At 39.1% G+C, this 25,944-nt stretch overlaps 1 long non-coding RNA gene across 2 annotated transcripts in view; it reads left to right on the top strand.

The window, feature by feature from the left end:
* LOC141379843 (uncharacterized) overlaps positions 1 to 25,049 on the top strand; it is a 31,395-nt gene extending 6,346 nt beyond the window's left edge. Inside the window, exons 1-3 of one of the 2 annotated variants that reach the window (XR_012396705.1) lie at positions 15,272 to 15,539; positions 15,637 to 15,719; positions 22,241 to 25,049. This is a non-coding gene — a long non-coding RNA (uncharacterized lncRNA). Of the gene's footprint in view, positions 1 to 14,042; positions 14,085 to 15,271; positions 15,540 to 15,636; positions 16,752 to 22,240 lie in introns of those variants that run through there. The other variant, XR_012396704.1, reaches the window with a different exon arrangement.
* Positions 25,050 to 25,944: the final 895 nt, after the last annotated feature.

Below are 25,944 nucleotides of genomic sequence, written 5' to 3'. Positions count from 1 at the left end.
ACACAAAATCGACGTCCTGATGGTAACAATTGGAAGGTGTTTGATAAAGGATGTCTCTCATCATTGACAATCTTGATAGCCTTATTTAGTAATCTTTCTTTGTATTAATGCTCTTTAGTTTTATTGCCAATAACTTACTGGCTGTTGTTTCCACCTTCCTCAGTGACCTCTTCTGGGCCTCAGAAGCATTTCCATACCAACAGATCTTCTTATAAAATTTTAATAAAAGCACTATAAAACATGATCAACATTAAAAGACAGTAATTTCTTTAAGAAGTATATTCTCTGTTGAAGCTTTTTCCTTACACAGTCAGTCCATACATCCCACTTAAGCTTTATTTATAGTTTGTTATTAACTGAATTTAATGTATTCTTTGTAATAATGTATTTGATGTAATATCTGATGTAATAACTATTTGTTATTATACTAATACAAAAAAGAAGAATATATATATATATATATATATATATATATATATATATATATATATATATATATATATATATATACATACATATATATATATATATATATATACATACATACATACATACACACACACACACACACACACACACACACACACACACACACACACACACACACACATACATACATACATACATACATTTTTATATTATATGCGAAATTTTTTATGCACAAACAAAAATTTCTTAAATCCTCTACCTCATTTGCCCATTTCTTAATTAAAATGGATTACTTGCTTAAAGCTATATGTTTATCTAACAACAAAAATTCTGCAAATTAATAGAAACTTAGGAAAATATCATGCTTCCAGTAAGTTAGTCTTTTTTTGCTTTGTGTTTTTTTACATTTTTTTTTATTTTGTACATCCCCTTTCTTTCTTTTGTTCTCTATTTTCTTTCTATTTCTTATTTGGAAATAAATAAATCCTGTAGCTTATTTCAAAATATGTAATGTGTAAAAACTATTTTCAGTCAAAAATGTATATGTAGAAAGCATATTAAATGCAAGTTAATCTTTCTAATAACTTTTATGAAAATAAAATATCAAAATATGTGTGAAATATCGCCACAGCGGAATGAACCGCCAACTCATCCAGCATATGTTTTACACAGCAGATACTCTCCCAGCTGCAACCCAGTACTGGGAAAAATCCAAACACACTCATTCACATACAAACACTATGGACTTTATTCAATTCAACTACTGTAAAGCGTATGTCTTTGGACTGTAGGGGAAACCAGAGCTCCTTGAAGAAACCCACACAAACACAGGGAGAATTTGCAAACTCCACAAAGAAATGCCAACTGATCCAGCCTAGACTCAAACCAGCAACAATCTTGCTGTGAGGCGACAGTGCTAACCACTGAGACACCATGTCGCCCTTGGCAAAGTATAATGATATGTAAAATTATTAGTATTTGGGGATGCACCGAGATACTTAAATGGAGTCTTTAAATATTTAATGTTAAAAGACTAAATGATTCTTGTTCCGAATATGCTTGAAGAATTTATTTTAACTTTTTATTGAGTTATATTTTAATCATTATTTTTCTCTAAGTGAAGTTTATTCATAAACTAATTTCGAGAGGAGCACGTGATTATGATTGAACACGGCTGGTCCTGCATTAGCATGCTTGATCCACCAATCAGGCCATTCCTAACCACTATAAAGAGCCAGGGTTTTCTCACTACAGTCATCTTCGATTTGAAGAATACACTGCTCTGCATCAGCTGCTACTGCTACTGCTACTGCTACTGCTACTGCTACTGCTACTGCTACTGCTACTGCTACTGCTACTGCTACTGCTACCGCTACTGCTACTGCTACTGCTACTGCTACTGCTACTGCTACTGCTACTGCTACTGCTACTGCTGCTGCATCAACTTCTCCAGCTACAACTTCTCCAGCAACAACATCAACTTCTCCAGCTACATCAACTTCTCCAACAACAACAACTTCTCCAGCTACATCAACTTCTCCAACAACAACAACTTCTCCAGCTACATCAACTTCTCCAACAACAACAACTTCTCCAGCTACATCAACTTCTCCAACAACAACTTCTCCAGCAACAACATCAACTTCTCCAGCTACATCAACTTCTCCAGCTACATCAACTTCTCCAACAACAACAACTTCTCCAGCTACATCAACTTATCCATCAACTTCTCCAGCTACATCAACTTCTCCAGCTACACCAACTTATCCAACTACAACTTCTCAACCTTCTACTTCAATTGCCTCACACAATGCAATCTCTGTGTCTTCAACCCAATTCTCCAACAAGATCACAGTAAAAACTCGATCACCATCCATGAACTTTGCCTAAACTCTCAATGCCTGCGATTCAAGCTGAACTCTCTTCTAGGGGTGCACCAGCGGTAACATACATGACACTTTTTAAGGGGAAGCCTCACAAACTACAACTAAGATTAAACATCCATCTTTAAAGGATGATTCTAGCGTGAATAGAATGACTCACCTCTCAATCAAGGTTGTAGACAATCCAATCCTTAAAACATCAGTCCACAACTTATGCATACATTGATAAACATCCATGTTAATCCTCCAAACTAGTCGCTGTGGTGCATTCAATAGAGTAGCATCTCCAATCATAACACTAGTTCTCTGGCAAACAAAATGGCCGCCAGCCTTTTTCTGCAACTTTGATTGACACTCCTTCGAGCCAATAGCTGAAAGGAGAAGCGTCACCATCCAATGAACTCTCAAAAATTTGAGATGGTCCCACCCTCTCTCATGACAAGCTCATGAATGATTATCATTACATTTACACAATTACTACTAAATAGTGACATTAATTTTAAGTTCAGGGTTCGATGTTGGCAGATGATAAATAAATACATAAATAAATAATAAAGAAAATAAATAATTATAAAATATAAAAAAAAAAAAAAAAAAAAAAAAAAAAAAAAAAAAAAAAAAAAAAAAAAAAACTGCCACATCTGATAGCAGTTTAACTTCTAAAAAGTTTACTCTGCTACTGAAAAACATTCAATGCATTAGGCATAGAAGTCCAATCGTAATATGCCCCAGTGACTCATGTCCATACACTTATAAGCCATAAGCTTATAATGGCAAGTTGGTTAGATGTGAAAACAGCAAAGAAACAAACTTCCTGCTTTGACTTCCACGAATGAGAGGAGGACATTTCTGACATGTCCGATGTTTCATCAATTGACTCTGCGTTAGATACAAACCAAGGGGTTTAAACTCCACTATAATTCCACCTACCCTGTCTTCAATAGGTACATCAGGATCACTAGTCGAGCAGATTTCCCATTTAATATGCCATCCTTAGGAGGGACAAATGCCTACCTCTACTATCTTTGCTCGTTGCGACAATGAGGCTTCGTACCATGCATTAACAAAGGCACTTCCACACTTAGTTGCCCATGCTCTTATTAAGACGCCCCGCATGGTTATCAGCTAAAATAATTCATTGTGTTTGCCATACATGTACCATGTTGTAATGTCATTTCTGATTCTCTCTTGTTTTTCTCATTTCAGAGATCATGTCAGCTGGTTGCAGAAGCTGACCCTCATCCAACCTATTACACTCCACATCCATTTCTAAATACATTTACACTCTTTGCAAATGACACTTTTCCACTCACATAGCCCACACCCTCGATGCCATATTCACACTAGCCTTTATAATTTAAGTCTTCTGAACTAAGTATGACATTTCAATCCAACGATACACCTAACCATATCTGTTCTATCTTCGCAGGATGAAGGGATGCAGGATGATATCCGTTCCCCCACACACCTGTTCTAAACAGGCCCGGATTGGCTAATCGGGAGGACCGGGAGAATTCCCGGTGGGCCGGTCTGTTTTTTTTTTTTTTGGCCGCGAGGGCCGGTGTCCCTAGCTCCAGAATCTGTTGCTCTCAGCAGTGACACTTTTTTAATTCATTTACTTGACCACAGCTTTTTATTCATTATTTTACCACAACTTTTCTCTTTTGTTGTGGTCGAGTGGTTGGCACGTTAGGTTAAGACGCTGCGGACCTGGGTTCGATCCTTGCTAGAGTAATTTAGTGTTTTCATTTTTTGATAAGACATATAATACAGTTAGGGTTGTAGAACATTTGAAGTTCTAAAGCAGCCGTTTTCTCAAAAAAAAAAAAAAAAAAAAAAAAAAAAAAAAAAAAAAAAAAAAAAAAAAAAAAAAAAAAAAGACATGATAGTGCCATTAGAAACTGATTTGGAAATATTTATTTACTTATTTTAATATAGTCAGTCGTGAACTGAGGTGGGCCGGTCTGAGGCTTGAAACTCCAGAGCTGAAAAGGTGTCCCACTCCGGCCCTGGTTCTAAACCTCTTAGCATTTTTACACCACAGAAGAGCAATACCACCTCGGGGAAGCCCAGCCGATCCTCTCCAGCCAACTTCCACCATCATGCATTATTGGGTATGAAGTATGACTCTGTCATTTCCTTCCTATTTCCCTTCCTATTTAACATAGGAGCTCCTTCACTACCCTTCCCTGTTTTTCTAGCTTTAACTTTTTCTCTCCAAATTTAAACTATCCTATACTTCTATTCACTTTCATTCACCACAGCTCCGACCAATTCAGGGGTTGTCTTGAGTTTCAGTTGCTGCAACAGGAACGTTCTAAATGAGCTTGCATACACTTACAAATTTTCTAAATACCACTATCGTTGCACTCCCCGCACTAATACAGCAGTAAATGCTTCTGCGGGAGCACAAGTTGCCTCCATACTGGCCCACTACACCACTGCAGCCGCAGAAATGCTCCGCAGAGTTGCACACCCAAAGCACCACTGCTACCGCAGTGACCCTCTAGCATATGCCTTATTCACCTTCATCTTTACATATCACTAAAGGCAGTATTTAACGTCCCTGCGGGAGCACTCAAAACTTACTAATATCGACTGTTTAGGTGCTCCACTTAACTATACACCCCATTAACATCACTGCAACTGCAGTGACGCTCTAGCTGAGCCCCCTTTTCACTTTCATCTCTAAATATCACTGCTAATAGTACTTAGTATTTCCGTGTGAGACTCTAATACTGAGTACCACTGCACCTCTGCTCTTGCAGAGACGCTTTGCCGAGCCTTATTCTCCCTCTGCACCACTGCTGCAACAGTTAAGCTTTGCCTGAGCTGCAACTGCAGAGACGGCTGTTTAGCCTTAATTCTCTGCACCACTGATTTTATTGCACTTCTGTAACTGCAGAGAAGCTCTGCTGAGATTATTTTTTCCCCTGCACCAATGCTGCAGCAGTGACGCCCTGCCTGAACAGTCTTCCAACAACAGATATAAACTCTGTCATTGGTCCTCTAACACCTCTAAATCCTCAATTTGCCTCAGCCAATATTTCCTCAGAGAAGCCCAGCTGATTCTCGGTTGCAGACTTCAACCTAGTTTCCAAGCAGCACGACTCTGTCTGTTCTTCCTACTTTCTGTCTTAGTTGCATAGGACTCATTTTTACTAAACTTTCCTTTTTATTTTATTAAACTTCCCTTCTCTTTCTCTTCATAATTTTTTAATTTCACTTGCACTCATTCTCTGCAGCTCGGACTCCCACAGGGGTAGCCCCAAGCTCCCACTGCCACAGCAGTGAAGCTCTTTAAAAGCTCACATGTACACTTTTCAAAAAATTTTACCATTATCACACTCCGCCGCAATAATACAGCCGTAAAGGCGTAGCGGGAACTCGTATTGCTTCCATACTGACTACAATTACACCTCTACAGCAGCTCCACTTAATTACATTGCATTGTAGCATCAATTTATTCTCCATCACCACACTCCCCGCAACAATACAGCCATAAAGGCTTAGCGGGAACTCGTATTGCTTACATACTGACCACCATCACACCTTTACAGCAGCTCCACTTAATTACATTGCATTGTAGTATCAATTTATTTTCCATCACCACACTCCCCGCTATAATACAGCTGTAAAGGCTTAGCGGGAACATGTATTGCTTTCACACATATAATGCACCAGACTCTGAATACCTATGCACCCCTGCAGCCACAGAGTCGCTCTACTGTGTCTGATTCCTATCTGCTACACAGCTGTTAATCAGCTCTCCAAAGCGCACTTCCCTTTAGAAACTGACTTTCACCGCACCTCTGCAGCCGCAGAGACGCTCAGCCGAGCATCACTCCCCTCTACATCACTGCCGCAGCAGTGACGCTTAGCGAGCGCATATACACTTCCACTTAGCAATCCACTACTGATACACTCTCCAGCACTGCCAAAGCAGTTAAACGTCTCTGCGAAGGCGTATTTACCTTCCAGATACTGACTTCCATTGCACCTCTGCAGCAGCAGAGACGCTCAGCCGAGCATCATTTACATCCCCTGCACCACTGCTGCAGCAGTGACGCTCTGCTGGAGCTCATGCACACTTCCATTACACTTATACCACTTCTGTCACTCCCAGCACTGCTAAAGCAGTTAAAACGCTGCTGCAGAAGCGTATTCTTCCCCTTAGGACTGACTACCACCGCACCTCTGCAGTCGCAGAGACGCTCAGCCGAGCATCACTCCCCTCCACATCACTGCCGCAGCAGTGACGCTCAGCGAGCGCATATACACTTTCATTTAGCAACCCAATACTGATACACTCTCCAGCACTGCTAAAGCAGTTAAACGTCCCTGCGGAGGCGTATTTCCCTTACAAATACTGACTTCCATTGCACCTCTGCAGCAGCAGAGACGCTCAGCCGAGCATCATTTACATCCCCTGCACCACTGCTGCAGCAGTGACGCTCTGCTGGAGCTCATGCACACTTCCATTACACTTATACCACTTCTGTCACTCCCAGCACTGCTAAAGCAGTTAAAACGCTGCTGCAGAAGCGTATTCTTCCCCTTAGTACTGACTACCATCGCACCTCTGCAGTCGCAGAGACGCTCAGCCGAGCTTCATCCCCCCCTGCACCACTGCTGCAGCAGTGTCGCTCCACCGGAGCTCACGCACACTACCATTTATCCATACCACTACTGACACACTCCCCATTGGACTGCCAAAGCGGTTAATCAGTTAACCGCTTCTCATCTGCAGCTACAGCTCCGCAGAACCTTACAGCTTTATTTTCCATCACTACTATACTAAACCTTTACGAAACTCACCACATATGTTTTAAACCTTTACACTTACCCCACTTACTCTCCCGCTGGTCCTTACAATTAACAGAACCCGGGAGCACACATAGTCATACATAAGCACTTTCAGTTAATTTTTACACCCACACCAGTCTCTGTTGCTCCTCCAAGCTATTTCTGTATCACTTTTCAGCAGCCGGATATGGCATTAATCTCCTGTGCCTTTTGGGGGGTTCTTCAAATACGCGGCTGCTGTCCCGAGCGGAGCATTTTGGGGAGTTGTCGAGATCTACCTGAGCTCGAGGCTCCCCTCTCTTCCTCCAAACGGGAGGGAGCCCAGGGCTCAAGAACCTTCGAGCTCAGGGCTCTCTCCCGGGACAGCATGCCAAACTTGCTTATAATCAATCATCAGCTAAGTGTGAACTCTTGAAGTGAAGTTTATTCATAAACTAATTTCGAGAGGAGCACGTGATTATGATTGAACACGGCTGGTCCTGCATTAGCATGCTTGATCCACCAATCAGGCCATTCCTAACCACTATAAAGAGCCAGGGTTTTCTCACTACAGTCATCTTCGATTTGAAGAATCCCCCCTTCCACCCCTACCTTTTCACCTTTCCCTCCATAGGGCAGCACGGTGGCTCAGTGACTAGCACTGTCGCCTCACAGCAAGAACGTCACCGGTTCTAGTTCCTTAACAGGCCGGTGGTCGTTTCTGTGTGTAGTTTGCATGTTCTTCCCGTGCTTGCGTGGGTTTTCCCCGGGTTCTCCGGTTTCCTCCCACATTCCAAAAACATGTACAACAAGTTAATCGTTAAATCTAAATTTTAATACAGGTAATCTAATAATGCAGCATATCTTTTAATAGCCTTCAATCTTAATCTTTAGCTATTATAAAAAGGGGAGTTGTCGAGATCTACCTGAGCTCGAGGCTCCCCTCTCTTCCTCCAAACGGGAGGGAGCCCAGGGCTCAAGAACCTTCGAGCTCAGGGCTCTCTCCCGGGACAGCATGCCAAACTTGCTTATAATCAATCATCAGCTAAGTGTGAACTCTTGAATGTACAGTACACACATTTTAATGAACAAAATATTTAAGCTGTATTCCACTTTTATTATTTTTATGCTGGAAAACTATTTGATAATTATTTTTTCAGGACAAATGCATTTATTTAGAATATAGAATTTTAAAAGATCTATTTTTTATTTTATATTTACAATAATTTCTTCGTAAAAAATAGATTTCATTTTTAATCTTAGCAGTAATGAACAAAAATACGTTTATCTTGCTTTAGAAAATACACACAATCATAAAACAATTGCATTTTTTCATGCACTTTTTTTTTCATAATTGTGTGTACATTTTAAGTTAAAATAAATGCATTTTTTCTAGGTATATTCTGAATCGCCCTGCTAAAATTTGTGCTGTCTAAATCTGGGCCCAGCACATTGTAAAATATTGCACAAATCCATAGTCTCTGTTGACACAGATCAGATTTTCTGTTTATTATTCCAGTTATCTGGCTGTGTGCATGGTGCTGGCTGAGGTTTTTCGAAAGGCAGAGAGATCCGATTGTATCAGATCCCGCAGGTAGCATGGTTAAAAAAAAAAAACACTACATCCTGACCCGTCTCTTCCAGTGAAATGAGTTCTCTGTCAGTTGCAGAAGATCTAGGGCCCACACAGCTGTTCTCCCTTGAGCTGGCGTAGATGAAACATAATAGCAGAGCCTATATGAAAAATGCACAGAGCTGTAAAAGACAATACGCTCATCAGGCTCAATATCATGCTGCTGTTGGAAAAAAAAAGAAAGAAAGAAAGGATAGAGAACGAGAGAGAGAGACCTGGTTGCCCCGGATAGATCCTCTTTTCAATGGAATGGGTTTGACGGCAGGTCTGGATGAATGCCTGTGCAAACATTTACACACGGTGCACCATCCACCGATTGCATTACAAAGATTGATAGTTCAGTCGCTATCTTACCGACTGCTGTTTCATTGGCCTGTGTGAAATCAAACGAAGCCTTGATACAGGAGAATCAGTGGAGAGGAGGAATTGCGCACTAGGGACAGCCAAACTTGCAATAAAGGACGGCAGAGGACATGAGTCTTCCACTACAGGTCTTTGTTTTTGTGTGCTGATAAAATGGACGAAAAAACGAGTGATAATGTACACAGCAAGAGGGCAAAATAACTAACGGCTTCTCTTTTTCATTCAGTTTAGACATCTTACACTCACGAAAAGTACAGTTGCTGCCATGGTATTGGACATATTTTGGTTGACTTTAAAATATTGCCACTGTGTTTTTGTCTTTTTTTTAATGCTTCACTAATATTCAGATAATTAGTAAACCACAAATAAGCATAGCAGTGTGGTTCGATTGTTCTGAGTGCATTGAAATGCAATTGAAGCTGTGAAAGAGAAAAGTGTAAAAAATATCTGTTAAGTAACACAAGTGTTTTCTGTTTATTTAATTGCATTGTAGGATGTTGATCTCTGCTCTGTTGACTTTTGATGTTGAAAATTCAACTCTACAGTTGTTAAGCAAAGTGACTTTTTATTGACATTTATTTAGTTTGAAATACACAATCAATCAATTCATCTTGAATTGTACATATCTGCTGCATATATATATTTGTAATTATGTTCATATCTATCTGCATACCTCTGATTTTTTTAATAGCATCGTGTACATACTCACAGGCCACTTTATTAGGTAAACTTACTAGTACCAGGTTGGACCCTTTTTGCCTTTAGAGCTGCCTTAATCCTCTGTGGCATAGATTCAACAAAGTTCTGGAAATGTTCCTTAGAGATTTTGGCCTAATATTAACAAAATAGCATCACGCAGTTGCTGCAGATTTGTCGGCTGCACATCCAAGATGCAAATCTCCCATCCCACCACATCCCAAATGTGCTCTATTGGATTGAGACTGGTGACTGTGGAGACCATTTGAGCACAGTAAACTCATTGTCATGTTCAAGAATGCAGTCTAAGAAGATTTGCGCTTCATGTATCGTGCTGGAAGTAGCTATCAGAAAATGTGTACACTGTGTTCCTAAAGGGATTGACAGGGTCAGCAACAATGCTTAGGCTGGCTGTGGCATTGACATGATGCTCAATTAGTACTAATGGACCCAAAGTGTGGCAAGAAAATATCCCCTCCACCATTAAACCACCACCACCACCAACCTGAACCGTTGATACATGGCAGAATGGATCCATGCTTTCTTGTTGTTGATGCCAAATTCTGACTCTACCATCCGAATGTTGCAGCGACATCAAGACTCATCAAACCAAACAATGTTTCTCCAATCTTCTATTTTCCAATTTTGGTGAGCCTGTATGAATTGAAGCCTTATTTTTAGCTGACAGGAATGGCACACGATGTGGTCTTCTGTTGCTGTAGCCCATCCGCCTCAGTGTTTTGTGATGTGTTGTGCATTCAGGGATTCTCTTCTGCATACCTAAGCTGTAACGAGTGGTTATTTGAGTAACTGTTGCCTTTCCATCAGTCTGACCATTCTCCTCTCAATCAACAAGGCATTTGTGCCTACAAAACTGCAGCTCACTGGATATTTTCTCTGTACCAGACCATTCTCTGTAAACCTTAAAGATGGTTGAACTTGAAATACCTTTAGATCAGCAGTTTCTGAAATAATCAGACCAGCCCTTCTGGCACCAACAACCATGTCACGTTCAAAGTCACATAAATTGCATTTCCTTACTATTCTGATGCTCAGGTTGAACTGCAGCTGAGTTGCTGTCATGTAATTGGCTGATTAGAATTTTGAGTTAATGAGTGTGAGTGTGTATTCATATATTGTAAATCTCTTCATAGTTAATACAACCTGTATATAATGTCCATAGTACATCCATATGTAAATATCACCATAGTTTTTCTATAATTGCACTTTATAACTTTTGTCCTGCACTTGCTGCTATTGCACTGGTTAGACCTATATTGCATTTCGTTGCCTTGTACTTGTACAGGTGTAATGACACTAAAATTAAATCTAATCTAAAAAATCCAGTGTATCTGAAATAATATATATAGAGAAATAAGTCTGTAAAATAACAGAACATGTACTGGAAGTTTATTACAAAGTTTTATAGCATAATATACAACACAACATACAAAACAGTAAAAAAGTGACTTTTAATTATCTTTTTAAATAGTGTAAAATGATAAATTGTCTAGGTTCAATATATCACTTTACACTGTTGATACACTGAATGATAATTAAAAGTCACTTTTTTACTTCTTAGGTTAAAAGTTGTTGGAAGACATATCAAGGTTCCATAGTCATATCTGCGGGGTCTTAAAAAATCTTAAAATGCAAGTCTCAAAAGCTAAATTTTAGGCCTTACAAAGTCTTAAATCTACTGAAATATTGTGTTGTAGTTCTTAAATCTTTCTAAAGATGTATTTATTTTCCTTTGTCCATTTATAGGTAACCAATCAGGCAATTAACACCTATACAATCACCAACAATCCTAATCTCAACAACATCTTTTAATTTTTATAGCATTAAATAGCATTTATTTACTGTACTTTTACCTGACAAATATATTTTTTATAATTAAATTATTATTAATGTAGACTAAAGTAATTCGCTTTTTTCGACATGGCTAGTGAAAATCTTTCCTAACTAGGATATTTGTAAAAAAAGAAATCCTTAACATTAAGCCCTGTATAAGTCTAAAATTTTATTCATAGTGGTCTTAAAATGTCTTTAAAAATCTTAAATGTAACTTGGTGAACCTGCAGAAACCCTGCATACTGCAATTAATAATCAAATAAAACATAAATCACAAAATATGGTAAACTGCTAATTTATTAATATTTTTATAGTGTAGGTTTCATTTCCAGTGGGTTTAGATGCATTTATTGCTTTCAGGCATAAATTTTCAAGTCATATAGACCTAATTTCTTCACATTATGTATGCAGGTAGCCACGTTTCTGCATATTATGTATGCAGGTAGCCAAATAAGGGTGTATTTTGTTGTTGCTTCTGTTTTATCCAGTTATATACAGGTGTCATGTCATATAATGAACCTGAATTCTTCAAAGTATATGATTCAATAAGTAGTCAAAGTGTGTTTATTTAAAAACCTAAATACCATGTGCATGCTGTTTTCTAACATAGTGGCTCCGGAATGGAAAAAAAATAGAAAGCTGGCTGCAAGGTGACCCAGAGCTTTTACCCCAAGCCTTCCAACCCACTAAACCAGCCACAACCAATCAATTCAGCCCATCTAAGTCCATGCAGAAACAGCGAGAGGCATAAAAGACACTCGTGATATTTCCATCAATATCTAAGCAGTGGATATTAAAAGAGAGCTGAATGTAAGAGAGCGAGAACTGGTTGAAAAACGAAGCCGCTCAATTCAGATGCCGCAGAAGGGCCAAGAGTATCTCGAGTGGAAACAAGCGTGTTGATGAGGGCCAGTGACCTCCGAAAGGAAGTGTCAGTGCACGGGAAGAAAACATGCCTTCCGCCTTCCCTCCATCCTCACAAATAATTTGATAAAACGCAACAGAGGAGCGCTCAAGTCATCATCAGATTAACCCCTGTACGTCCGAATGCATTTCTCTTCCTCCGAAAGGTGCTCACGTCGTTAGCATTTAGATAGACGAGAGCAGCAAGGCCTGCGTAATAGGCTGCTCCCATCCCTCCTGCTCGAATCAGCTGAAGAGAGGAGGATTAAATGAAAAGAATAACAGTGATGATAGCAAGGGTGAGGGAATCAGAGAGACAAGGGAAGGCCGTGTGACGCTCCAACAGCCGTGAGCTCATTAACCGAGGCCTTGACAGAATTGATGTTAGAGGTGATTGGAGATTATCACATTTAGAGAAAGCTTCATCCTTTCATCACCCTCCGTTCCTCTCCTTCTCCGCTCTTTCTCTCCATTTCATCCAAGTCAGCTGGCCTGCGCTCAATTCCTGGCTCCGAGGAATCCTGTGGGAGAGGGCTTACGGATAGTATCAGCACGCGCCTGCCCGCTTGATCTCCTAATTCTGCTTCATTTAAACTTCATCAACTTTTCCACTGGACCGGAAGACAAGAAGAATAGAAACAGCTTGCGTCTGTGCTTTTTTTTTTTCCACCTCCACTATCCTTTTGTTGTCAGATCTGATATTACGCCTTCACACCCCAGTGCTGCTCGCTCACATAAACACACACACACACACACACACACACACACACACACACACACACACACACACATCGAAACACCCCTTAACAGTATCACAAGATGGAAATGTCTACAGAATGGTTCAAGAGTACTAATCCCACCTAACCCTCAACCCCAAACCTCCACCCTCCCTTTCCAATGCAGTTACCACTTCATCTGCCACTGCACACACAACACACACACACATGTCAGTGAATTTGGTCACCCCTCTAACTGATGCAGAAAATTAGATTACTTTATTTAAATGACTATGATAATAGTGTTGTGTGCCTTTGGCCCGCTGTAAGAGGGGATTTCTGCTCAACTCATTGTTAGCAATTTAGTTGAGCCGCCTCATCTGCACATACTAACAATGGCGATGTCATACGTACAGGTTTCTACCATCTCTCGTCCCTCATGATCCTTTTTTTTTTAATCCCCTCCCAGTGAGACACAGATGTGGGGGTCTCTCTTTATTCTCGATTTACAGTCCATACGCAAGGTGGGCGATTTGCTTGCCAGGCCATACGGTGATGGGATACGCATATTGCATTTTAAATATACTAATCCCATCTATAAACAGAGTTTACAGCATGTCAAAAGGCTGAAGACGCCGTCATCTCAGATTTAGAGAACAGGTGTTCGCTGAGAGCATGTCTGAAGTTTCTGTCTGCCAGTTTCTTTCTTAGATATGTTGACTTTACTAACTGATGTTGTATTCAGATGTGATTGTTCTGAACCTACTTTTTTTTCTACAGCATTTAAGCACTTGGCTCAGACCTTTATCCTGTTATAAATTGGTGAGCATTTTTCTCCTAACCAATTTGACTTTTCCCCCTTAGAACTGTGTTTTGCAAGAGAATGGCTATGGTAGTTTTTGCATGCATTTAGTTTGTTTAGATATTTTTTTGTGTTAAATTAAAAATTTACCTTATGCTTTTCTGTTATATTTTGTCCAAGTGTCTTTATTTTTTTTTTTCATGAAACAACTACATATATTATATACATTTCTTTGATTCTCAAATATATGGATTATATACTTTTACCTGCCACTTTATTTGGTACACCTGTCCAACTGCAATGTCAATTGCATTTTCTTGTGCGCTCTCAAATAACGCTGCTGAAGTGTGATTTAGTGTGTTAATGTAGTAAGTATGTCTCCAACATTTATTAGATTTGCTAGGAATATTTATGAATGTCCACTAGACCTACAAAGCGGTATTAATGCATTCTGAAGTAAAGTGAAATGGCTATAAACTCTAGCAAGATAAAGTCATTAAATGCAGAGCCCATAAACTTTTATCTATAAAGTATTGAAACTGTGTTTATCTTAACTGAAAGCTACGTCATGTTTGCTGGACTTACGCATCACGCACCTGTCAATCAGTCAGTCATTTAGCACGTAACCTTAAAGGGTTAAACAAATAACTCACAGCACCACTACGCTACAGAAAAGTTTGCGCTGTTATAATTCACTTACCTTTTAATACATTTTGGTGCGATTATAATCCGCTATTTAAAAAACATGTTTGAATGTTTTAATGAGATGCTGTAATGTAGCCGTGGCGGGACCAATTTTTGTGCCATGGAAGAATGAATGTAGCGGAAACCATGTCCAGTGAGCGCCAGTTCTGGGCACACAAATGCCTTGTTGATGCCAGGAGTCAGAGAATGGCAAGACTGGTTCGAGCTAATAAAAGGGCAAAAGTTACTCAAATAACCACTCATTACAATCGAATTATGCAGGAGAGCATCTCTGAACACATAAGTCAAACCTTGAGCCGGTTGCGCTATAACAGCAGAAGACCACACCGGGTGACTCTCCTGTCAGCAAGGAACAGGAAACTGAGGCTATACCTCATACAGGCTACCAAAATTGGACAATAAAAGATTGGAAAATCGTTGCCTGGTCTGATGAGCCTCGATTTCTGCTGCGACATTCAGATGGGAGGGTCAGAATTTGGCATCAACAATGACTCATGACAATGAGTTCACTGTGCTCAAATGGCCTCCACAGTCTCAATCTAATAGAGCACCTTTGTGACATAGTGGAACGGGAGATTTGTATCATGGGTGTGCAGCAGTCAAATCTGCAGCAACTGCTAGATGCTATCATGTCAATATGGACCAAAATCTCAAAGGAACATTTCTAGAACTTTGTTCAATCTATGCCACGAAGGATTAAGGCTGTTCTAAAGGCAAAAAGGGGTCCAACCTGGAACTAGAGTAGTAAGGTGTATCTAATAAAGTGGCCGGTGAGTGTATATTTTTAGACAGTCTCACAATGTTATTTTTTTTATTACATTTTATTATAAACATAAACTTAATTAAATTATTATTTTCCCGTTACAGGTGCTTTCACATTATTTTGCCATCATTTTGGCAAATTCGGTGGGTGAAAAGGATCCATTGTCTATTTTCAATAGCGCAGTAAGGTATGAAGAACAACTCACATCAAACTCACTTTAAAACAGTTTGTAAACAATTTAAAACCATTGCAAAGACTGCAGTGGAAAATGTTTGGTCAAATAAAAATTCTTGATCTAGAGCAATCCTACTGAAATGTCTGGATTTTGTCTGTGAAATCCACTAAACAGTGGAAAATGAGTAAACATAGACCTCTTGACTAAAATAAGGCTAACTTTGGTCTGCCAGCGAAAATCTGATAGACGTCTAACAATAGTCCAAAAAAAAAAAAAAAAACACTAGTCGTACTCACTCATTACTAGACTCACACAGAATCTACAGATTTCCGCAGATTTTTAGCCCATCATCGAGTCCATGTATTTACTTGTGTAAATGTGTGTAAATTTTGATTTATTCAGTTTTTAAATTAATTTCACAAAAATTACTGTGATATAATATTAGTAATAATAAAATGTTCATTTGATTTATTTACAATAAAGTTTGTAAAGTAATATTTTCTGTCTTTTAGTAGATATATTATAAGAGAGACTTGCTTTGTTTACCAAATCAGTGGATTTATTTGGATTTGCATCGTAAAGATAAAAGTTAAAAATGTATTATATATATTTCATATATTAAGTTTTTGGTTACGATAGTCCTAAAATCATAAATCCGCAGATTTTTTTTTTTTTTACAAAATTCTCAGCTGAAATAGCAAAAATGTTGGCAGATTCTGTCTGGCCCTACTCATTACTGTTATATACTACTATTTGATAGTTTTATACGTCTATTCAGTTTTAACTGACAGCTCAGTTAATATATATATATGCAACACATATATATTATGCAATAATATATATTAAACACACACAAAAATTTGTGCTGGTTTTATAAGGTAATACATTTTTAAATTTTTGTTTCCACAAGAACCTTTACCATTCATTGGACTAAAGAATCTTTATAGTGGAAAAGTATTCCTCAGATTATTAAAAGGCTTTTCACACTAAGAGAAATCATTCCAGACTATTCAATAACACTTTTTTTTCTGTGGCATCAGTTCCAAAGAAAAAAATAAAATAGAAAGAAAGAAAAAAATTTGCGACCTTTTATTTTTAAAACTGTACCTTGTGTAACTAGTGTGCAAGACATTGGTAGCAATGCTTTTGTGCTGTTTTATTGCATCACGTTTTGTGTGAATCACCCATTAAGCCCCAAAGGCCAAACCGAATGTCTTGCAGAGTTTCCATATTCCTTAAAGTCACAGTAGACAAGTCCTTGAAGATGCACCAAGTCAATGAATGTGTTACAGAAAGCCTCAGTGGACAACAGTGGCTCTTCCCCTAATATATGACCACAATACTACGCATTAGCAAGAAACATGAATAAATGATAAAAATGATCCACAGATATAGGAGAAACAGATATCTTCTTGCAATGCTTTATTTATGCATATTAAATATTTAGAGTACAGTGTGCAAGAAAGCGCAGGTCAACAAAACATAGTGGCGTAGCAAACGGCGGCGTGCGTAATGAAGCTGCATTAAGGCTGCGTGCAATGGCTGCTCTGATAGAGTGACTACCAAGTGCTGCTGTTTGTTCCAGAGCACTTCATCATAGGTGGGTTTTTCTGCAGGCCCCTGCGTCCCATGTTCCCGCTCTACCTCCCCAGGCCCCCCGCCGCTTGCGTGATCTATTACCGTTCCGCAGCACGAGGAGCGATAAATCACCGTAATGCAGAGCGCTGATGATCAGGGCTGGGTGCGAGGAGACGAGATGAATCTACGTGAGCCGGGTGGGGCGGCCGTACAGTAGAGAATGCTGGTTACTGATGGGGTTTGTTGTTTCACAGTGTGGTACCTTGGCAGGGGTGGAGGCCCCTGGGTATTGAGAACAGCAACAAGATGCTCGCACTTTTGGGGAGACATGGATTGGGACAGGGTGCGTAGGGACATGTATCCGGACATGTTGAGGAATGCGACTTTGCTAGGTCGAAATTAGCCTAACACTGATTAAGACACAATGCTGCTTGTTCTGGTCAGGGCAAAGCAGGGGACAGGAGAAAGATGTACTGCTTTACTGGAGTACAGAAATAGGGGGTGGAGGGGAAAAAAAAGCTGCAAATATTTCCAGTGGGAATAACTAATGCAGAATGCACGCAACATTCTGCAAGCGCAAACAATTAAAAACACATTTATATCAATAGCAGGATTTTAGCCTCATTTTAGCCTGAGCAGAAGCATTGGTTTAGATAACTCCAGGCTCCAGACTGAATAAATGGTGGCAAATGCGACAAAAATAAATAAATAAACATTTGCCACGGTAATTCAACATCTAGTCATTAAAGAGTCATTTGTTCGTAAAGTGGTTTCATGATTAGTGCTATGTTCATTGCCTCTACTGGAAACACTGTCCTGCAATTTAATGATGTAGTTAGTCTGCAAATTTCTTTATGAGGAAATATCAGTTATTGTGATGTGGTTTCTTATTTATTTAATTAATTAATAATTTCAAATACTATCAATCACAGAGACAAGGAAAGGCTGCATGACAGGCCAACAGTCGTGAGCTCATTAACCAAGGCCTTGACAGAATTGATGTTAGAAGTGATTGGAGATGATTATATTTAGAGAAAGCTTCATCCTACTGGAATCATTGTCGTGCAATTGAATGATGTAGTTAGTCTGCATTTTCTATCTTTTTTTCAATTTTTTAAGTGTAAGCAGAGTTCTCCGTATGCAACAATCAGCAAAATGTGAGCCACAATAACTGATTTACAGATGTCACTACTTCAATGTGTTCCTTTTGCCACCATTCTTACCGCGGTGGCTGCGGTAATTGGTGCGCCAGCAGCTTTTGACTGCTGGGTGGCACTTTAACCACAGATATTCAGCTTTGCCTTTTCACAATACTAAACAGACTTTCTGTATGTGATCCTTATGTGATGTGATGTGTTCAATTAAAATATAAATTTGTTTTAGTTTTCTTAGTAATAAACATGCTTTTACACTATACTGTAGGTTTTAGAAAAGATACATGGTGAGAAGTATTGCCCTAGGCTGCAAAAAGCCAATATAAGAATGAAGTTCTTTAGCCTTTATAGTGCCCTATTAAATTGCGTTGGGGTGAAAAGAATGCTTCGAATTCTTTGACCATCATGGCGATGTTATTACCTTAAATCTTAAACGTGTGCATATGAAAACCGCGGCACAGCACACACTAAAAAATAATATTAAGATCATGCTGGTGGAGCACATCACCTGATTGTTATATAACTTACTTTATCAGTAGGCTATTTATTATTTATTACAGGCTATGTTACAAATATTTGACCAACTGTCACTTCATGTAAACACTCTCATGCACTCAGAACTAGTGGCAGTTATGAATTAAATAAATGGACAAATGTATATACAACTCTTATAAGCCTTTCATTTTCATTTTCATTTAAATGGAAAAAACAAAACAAAACCTAAATAGCTTTAGACTTGCTTGTGAAGAGGGTCACTAAGTGGCAGTGTCTGGCAAAGTCACTTTTGAAGGTAATGGATTACAATGTTAAGTTAAGTTTCTTAGTTGCATTACATTTTAAGCAAAGTAATGCATTACATTCTGCTTTGAGTTACTTTTTGGTTACTTTTTTATCTGGCTGAGGCTTGATCTCATTCAGAATTTGCTGTTTTGGTAATACTTTATTTTGATGGTCCGTTTGAGTATTAGTAGACTGCTTAATATCTGTTGATACTGCTCCTTCGACAGACATTTAACTGACTATAAGAAACTTTGCAAGTACACGTCAACTTACACTAGCCCTAGCCCTAACCCTAACTCCCAACCTAACAGTCTACTTATAATCTAATGAGAATTAGTTGGCATATACAGTAGATGCAATGTAACTTAAATTCAACAAATGGACTATCAAAATAAAGTGTGATCGCAGTTTTTTTTCTTCTTCATTTAAATAGAGAAGCTCTGCAATTAACAAAGCCCTGTATAACCTTTATTTACCTTTAAAAAATAAAGAATAAAAATAGTAATTTAGGATAATGTTATTGTCTGAGAACTGCCCCCAGATATACATGTCACATACACAGATTAAAGAAAGTTTAAAGCAATGTGTTTCTCCTATTTTATTATTAGTAAGTAAAATCACTTTCAATTCATTTTAAAAAGCTAATTATTTCAACTAAAAGGTAACTCACATAATGTTTTTTTAAAAAGAATCTCACATAATATTACTGTATTTTTTTTAAAGTGATGCATTACTTGTCACTTAGAAAAGTTGTATTATTATGTAACTCACTTGTTACTTGTAATGCGTTCCCCCAACACTGTTAGATGGAAATTTGTTTCAACAGTAGTAAATGTTGTGTAATAAATATTTTAGGAGAACAAGCTATCTGCAATCAACTATTAAGATACATATACAAATTCTGTTAAAAAAAATTTGAAAAAAATATTTGTTCCCAAAAAATATTTAAATATATGTTTTTAGCAGTGGTTAATTTTGCTGTGGTGACCTCTAATAAATCAGAGACTAATTTTAAGGGAAATAAATGAATGAATAATTTTAAGCATCATATAAAGCTAAATGGTTATTTAAGACTATTAGATGAATACAACCATGATTACTACAATGATAGCATCATTTTGTAATCAAATATATTCTAAACGCAACTATAACATCAGTTTAAATGCAGAAGAAGTTGACAGCTGTGCTCTCAGTGAGCTGAAGCGCTGCAGCACAACCATCTTCATAGAGCGATTCTCCCAAGTAGAGTCATTTGGCTCCTGAAAGTTTCATTTTTGGAGCCAATGGCTCCCTAGTCGTTTTCTTTTAGTCTGGAGGATAAGCAAGTGAAAAGACAACGCTCTGAGCTGACTTGTGAGCAGATTTCTTTGACACACCAAAGACCTTTGTGATGTGTCACTACAGTACACAAATAAAAAAAACAAGTCAGATGCTTCGAATGCAATAATGTCTCAATATAACTTCTCTTTAGTCCCGAAAACACCACCAAAACCATGACCGTAACCTCACGAAGAAGAAGATGAACTGCAAAACATAGCAGAGCTTGTCTGTTTAGTCTAGGTGCAGTTTCAGCGTGTTTCATCAGTGTGAAGGTGAGGAGTGGCGGCGAGGGCTTCTGTTGACATTAGTTTACACGCTGTTTGCTGCTTGTTGCACGTCTTGCGCCGGATGCCTCAAAGCTCACTTCATCAAATCAGACAGAGGCGCCACGTTGAGTTACAAAAAGAGGGGAAAATAAAGAGGGAGAGGTGTGTGTGGGGAGAGAAATCGAAGGTTTTGTTGGTGATGTAACACCTCAGGTCGAATTGAGATGCCTGAGGCGGATCTCAGGAGCTGCTTTAAACTTCTGCTTTTCGATTCCCACTACCGTTACTCTGTAGGGTTCAACTCTCTCAGCACTTAAAGAGAAAACTTTATTTGTGAGAAAAATTAAGCCCTGAAATTAAGCTCATCTTGCCAAAGGGATCACTTCAGATCTTAATTTATGTTAGGGATTGTCGCATATGCAATGGTAAATCATTAAATCAAGGATTGATTGAGATGAAATGCATTCTTTTTAACTTTGTTGTACTGGTAGTTTATTTGATCTATTTTTTTATAACCAAATATTATTTCAGTGCTGTAAACATGTTTGAAGTTGGATAAAATCACTGAGTATGATGTAACTCTGTAAGAAAATAATTTTTAATATTCAAGCAAGCCTGTGGCACATGCTCCAAAATCAACATGCTAAATACTGACTCTTATTTTATGATTCAAAAACAGCCGCTAAAGCAAAAAAAAAAAAAAAAAACGCATCCTGACAACTTCTACAATTTCAATTTTGTTAAAATTAAGTTAATCTCATTTTTGAAGTGCTTTTTAAGAGGTGAAGAATAACAAAATTTATTGCATGATGACACTGCACTGACTGTCTGGAATATTATAGAACAAACAGGTAAATAATACTATAATACAAATTCATCAAATAATGCAAGATAAAATATCATGACCAGACTTCCATATAAATTGTCTAAATTTAGCCACCATTAGCAAAAAAACATTTTAGACCCAGCCGTTGCACAGTTTAAGCTAGATTACATTAGTATAAGTCTTTTTTTAACTATCAAAGTTTACAGAAAGTACATTGTCAGAGGTGTTTAGACTCAGTGTTTTCAATCTTTAAGCTGGCCTAATCTTGAGAGGTGGAACACCAGCTCATCCTGCTGTTTCCCCCTTTATCCCTTCATTGTGTCGCCTACTCCTGCCACCCCTCCTGGAGCGTGCTAATTCCCTTTTGATGAGGCGTGCTAAAGAAATCCTTTTTCCATGCTTTTAATTCCCCTCTGGCTCCCTAAGCAGCGATCGCGGTAACAGATTTCAGGCTCTCTGTGCCGTTCTCTTGGTCCTATAATAGAAGCCATCTCATTAGAAGACTTCGTTTCACCTACGCTGTCCACAGCACAGGTCAAAGCACAGGGAAGGACTTTCTGTTTAATACATACATCACAATAACTACCTTCCTTTCTTCTTGTGTTCTAGACTATCCGCTCCATTGTGCTTACAGTGTTTTACCGGGATGGTAAGTAGCTCGTCCATTTCTCTCTCTGCGCGTCTGCGGCAGGCCAGGTTATTAATGAGAAGCAGCTGGGACCAGTGCAGGTACACGCACAGCCAGACAAAGCCCAATATATAACCGTGAAGCTATAAAAAACGAGCTGATGTAAATGAGAAAGAGCCGAGGAAGGAGGCTGGGGCAGTTTTTAGAGCAGAGCAGGATGCTGTCGAGACTGAGGACGAGAGTCACAGGTCAGGTGAAATCGCCGGCACATAAAGGGCCGCTTAGCCGGCGGAGGGCGACCCGGACACTTCCCCCGTCGGTCGTCAGGGTCAAGGGTCAGCCCTTGAGAGGTGTAGTGGTGCATCTATCAGATGGACTTTTCCCGCCTTGCGTGTGGCACTTAGCCAAAGGTGACAGCTGCGTGAGGAGCTGGGACGTGTTCAATCAAATGGGAGGGGGCTTCTTAGCCTCGGCGCCATTCGGGTAAAGTGGCTGTATATCACAGCTAATCATGATTTCGGCTGCTACCTGAAGATTATTCAATCCTGATCGCAGCATTCAGCCCCCTTATTCTTCTTCAGTCCGGCTGCGAATCATTTCAGACCACCTTTTGGGGTCAGAGAGAGAAAACGAGCATGGCGGCATAAACAAATGCGCACTTCGCAACTAGGTCAGCTGGCAACCTGTCCGCTACAGTACATCACTGCAGTCCAGACTTACCGATTCCAAGAGACATACTGGCGGATTTTGATCCCACAATGGCTCGGAAAGCGCTTGCGGTGCAGTTTATATAAGCAGGTGATGAAATGTACGGGAAGTTTAAGAAGGTAAACGATATTAAGATGCAGGGAGATGATGTCAGAGCAGGCAGAAGCTCATTTGTAGTGCAGGGGCGTCGTACGGGCTTACTCAGACACATGCTCCCAATTAGCTGGCCTTCCTCATGTAAATGCCCTATAAATTATCCCCCGTGCTACAGGATTAGGTGCTCATAAAGGGAGTTAGCATCTCAATAAAGAGACAGGTTTGCTGCAAGAGCAAATTAGTGGAACGGAGAGACAGAGGGTGGGAGGGAGATGCGGCAGGAAACAGTGCGAGTTTGTGTTGATTTGTGGTGTTTATGTTTATATTTGCATATCATCTGTTTTATTATAGATCAGTAACAGGAGGGGGTCACCCTCAAGTTAAGGTTTAGTCCGTGTGTGCGGGATTTCGTTCATGCGCGTGAGATATAAACAAATGAACAATGTCATTAGCCCTGTAATACTGAGAAAACACCGAACGGCCTAACATGATGAATGAATAAACATGTCTAGGAAGGAACGGCTCAAGGATAAGGATCCGTGTATCCGGTTTTAAAAGTGCTGCCAGTTTTGGTGTAAGCGTAGACATGCGTGTTGGCATTCAGCAGCTCCGGGTGCAGAAACAGACACCTGACCTGGCAGTAAGGGGAGAGGTATGCCTCGTGTGTGGGGTAAACATCAATGCCCAGAACAGCCACTGGAGAACCACACACTGATATATTTATCTCACAGTAATCTCGGATATACAATCCCAAACGCTGGGTCATTCTGCTAAATGGGTGTTATTTGCGTCCCTTATATACATGTGTGCACAGTTTTGTTGAATAATTACTTGATGATGCCAGAATGTAGTGTATATTAGTTATATACTATATAGATTTATTTCCTTACAATGTGTACTTGCTAGTATACACACAAAGAAAGGTGATTTAAGTGACTTTGAAAGTGGCATGGTTGTTGGGCAGATGGGCTGGTCTGAGTATTTCAGAAACTGCTTCTCTACTGGGATTTTCTTGCACAACCATCTCTAGGGTTTACAGAGAATGGTCGGATACAGAGAAAATATCCAGTCAGCGACAGTTCTGTGGGCGCAAATGTCTTGATGATGCCAGAGGTCAGGGGAGAATGGCCAGACGGGGACTGTTCGTCACAACTCGTCAAAGCTTGAGGCAGATAAGCTACAGCAGCAGAAGACCACACCAGGTGCCACTCCGGTCAGCTAAGAACAAGAAACTGACAATTTGCACAGGCTCCCTGAAATTGGACTATAGAAGATTAGAGAAACGTTGCCTGGTCTGATGAGTCTTGATTTATGCTGCAACATTCGGATGGTAGAGTCAGAATTCGGCATCAACAACATGAAAGCTTCGATCAATCCTTGTATCAATGGTTCAGGCTGGTGATGGTCGTGTAATGGTATTGGGGATATTTTCTTGGCACACTTTATGCCTATTAGTATCAATTGAGCTTTGTGTCAACGCCACTGCCTACCTGAGTATTGTTGCTGACCATGTCTATCCCTTGATGATGACAGTGTACCCATCTTCTGATGGCTACTTCCAGCAGGGTAACTGATAACAATCATGTCAGTATGGAACAAAATCTCAGAGGAGGTCTAATCGTAAGGTGTACCTAATAAAGTGGCCGGTGAGTGTATTTACACAGTGTACATTTGGATTAGTAAACCCCAAAAAATAGGATTGCAAACTTTGTAGACTCTCAACTTACCATCAGGCTCTAATCTAGTCTAGTCTAGCTCATTGGTAACATAAAAGAAACAGATGTCCCTTTTAAAAAAAAACCATACGAGAACATTAAACATGAACAACTTTCCCTGGTTAATCTTAAGCAAGATCACTCAAAATAACAGTTAATTAATCATTTACTCATAGATTTGAAAGTGAAGCATAGGGGCAATTGGAAACTAACATGACAAAATAGAAAGGCAAAACATGCAAATTCTAGAGAATACTAAATTTTTATTGTTAAAAAGGAAGAAGAAAATGTAATGTATTTGAGAAAGTAAACTAATCATTAGCTAGGACATTTTTTATTGGTTATACAGTGTATATGTAATATATTTAATTTACGTCCACATTTCTACAAATGATCTGTTGTTAACAGATAATACTTATTATTATAAGACTTATTATAAGAATTATTTACCTATTATGAATTATTTAAAATGGATTAAATAATAATAAAAAACTTTAATGAATGTATAAATATTTTATATAATACGTTTACAGAGCTTGTTTTTTATATAAAATGCTCAAAGCAGAAACTAAGGCATTCACGCCAACTAGGAAATCTCTTGAAGTCTCTTGAAAGATTGACTAAGCATGCAATATGTTACCAAAACAGAGGCTGTCATACGTTAATTGACACAATGAGGCAGTGATTTATTAAATGCAGGGTATTATTAAGCTTGGCACTGGGCAGACAGTTAATCGGGACATGGGTTACATTGTTGTAGCTAATACACTGCCAAATATTTCAAAACATCCGAAAGAAACTGAAATCTTGCTTGGCTCCCTTTAGTAGCTAAATTAAATGAGGCAAAACATACAGCAGACACACACACACACACACACACACACACACACACTCACACACACACATAAACATAAGACATTTAATAGGGATTTCCTCTTTAATTAGCCTATTGTTCCCTCGTAGCCACATAAAAATGTGCAGTCATCAGGCCTATCAACTTTAATTATGTTTTGTCTTCTCACGCACACACACACACATAGAGACCGCCAAAGGGTTTATGAATAAACGAAAGGTGTGGATGGATTAAGTTAATACCAGGCTCTATTTTTAAGATCTGCTGTGTCCAGATCAGGCAGCAGATGGCGCTGTGCTGGCAGTGCCAGGAG

Source organism: Danio rerio, chromosome 21 (genome assembly GCF_049306965.1).
Source record: "Danio rerio strain Tuebingen ecotype United States chromosome 21, GRCz12tu, whole genome shotgun sequence".
NCBI classification, from domain to species: domain Eukaryota; kingdom Metazoa; phylum Chordata; class Actinopteri; order Cypriniformes; family Danionidae; genus Danio; species Danio rerio.
The sequence above is the reverse complement of the archived record's forward strand: the minus strand, read 5'-3'. Positions and strand labels throughout refer to the sequence as shown.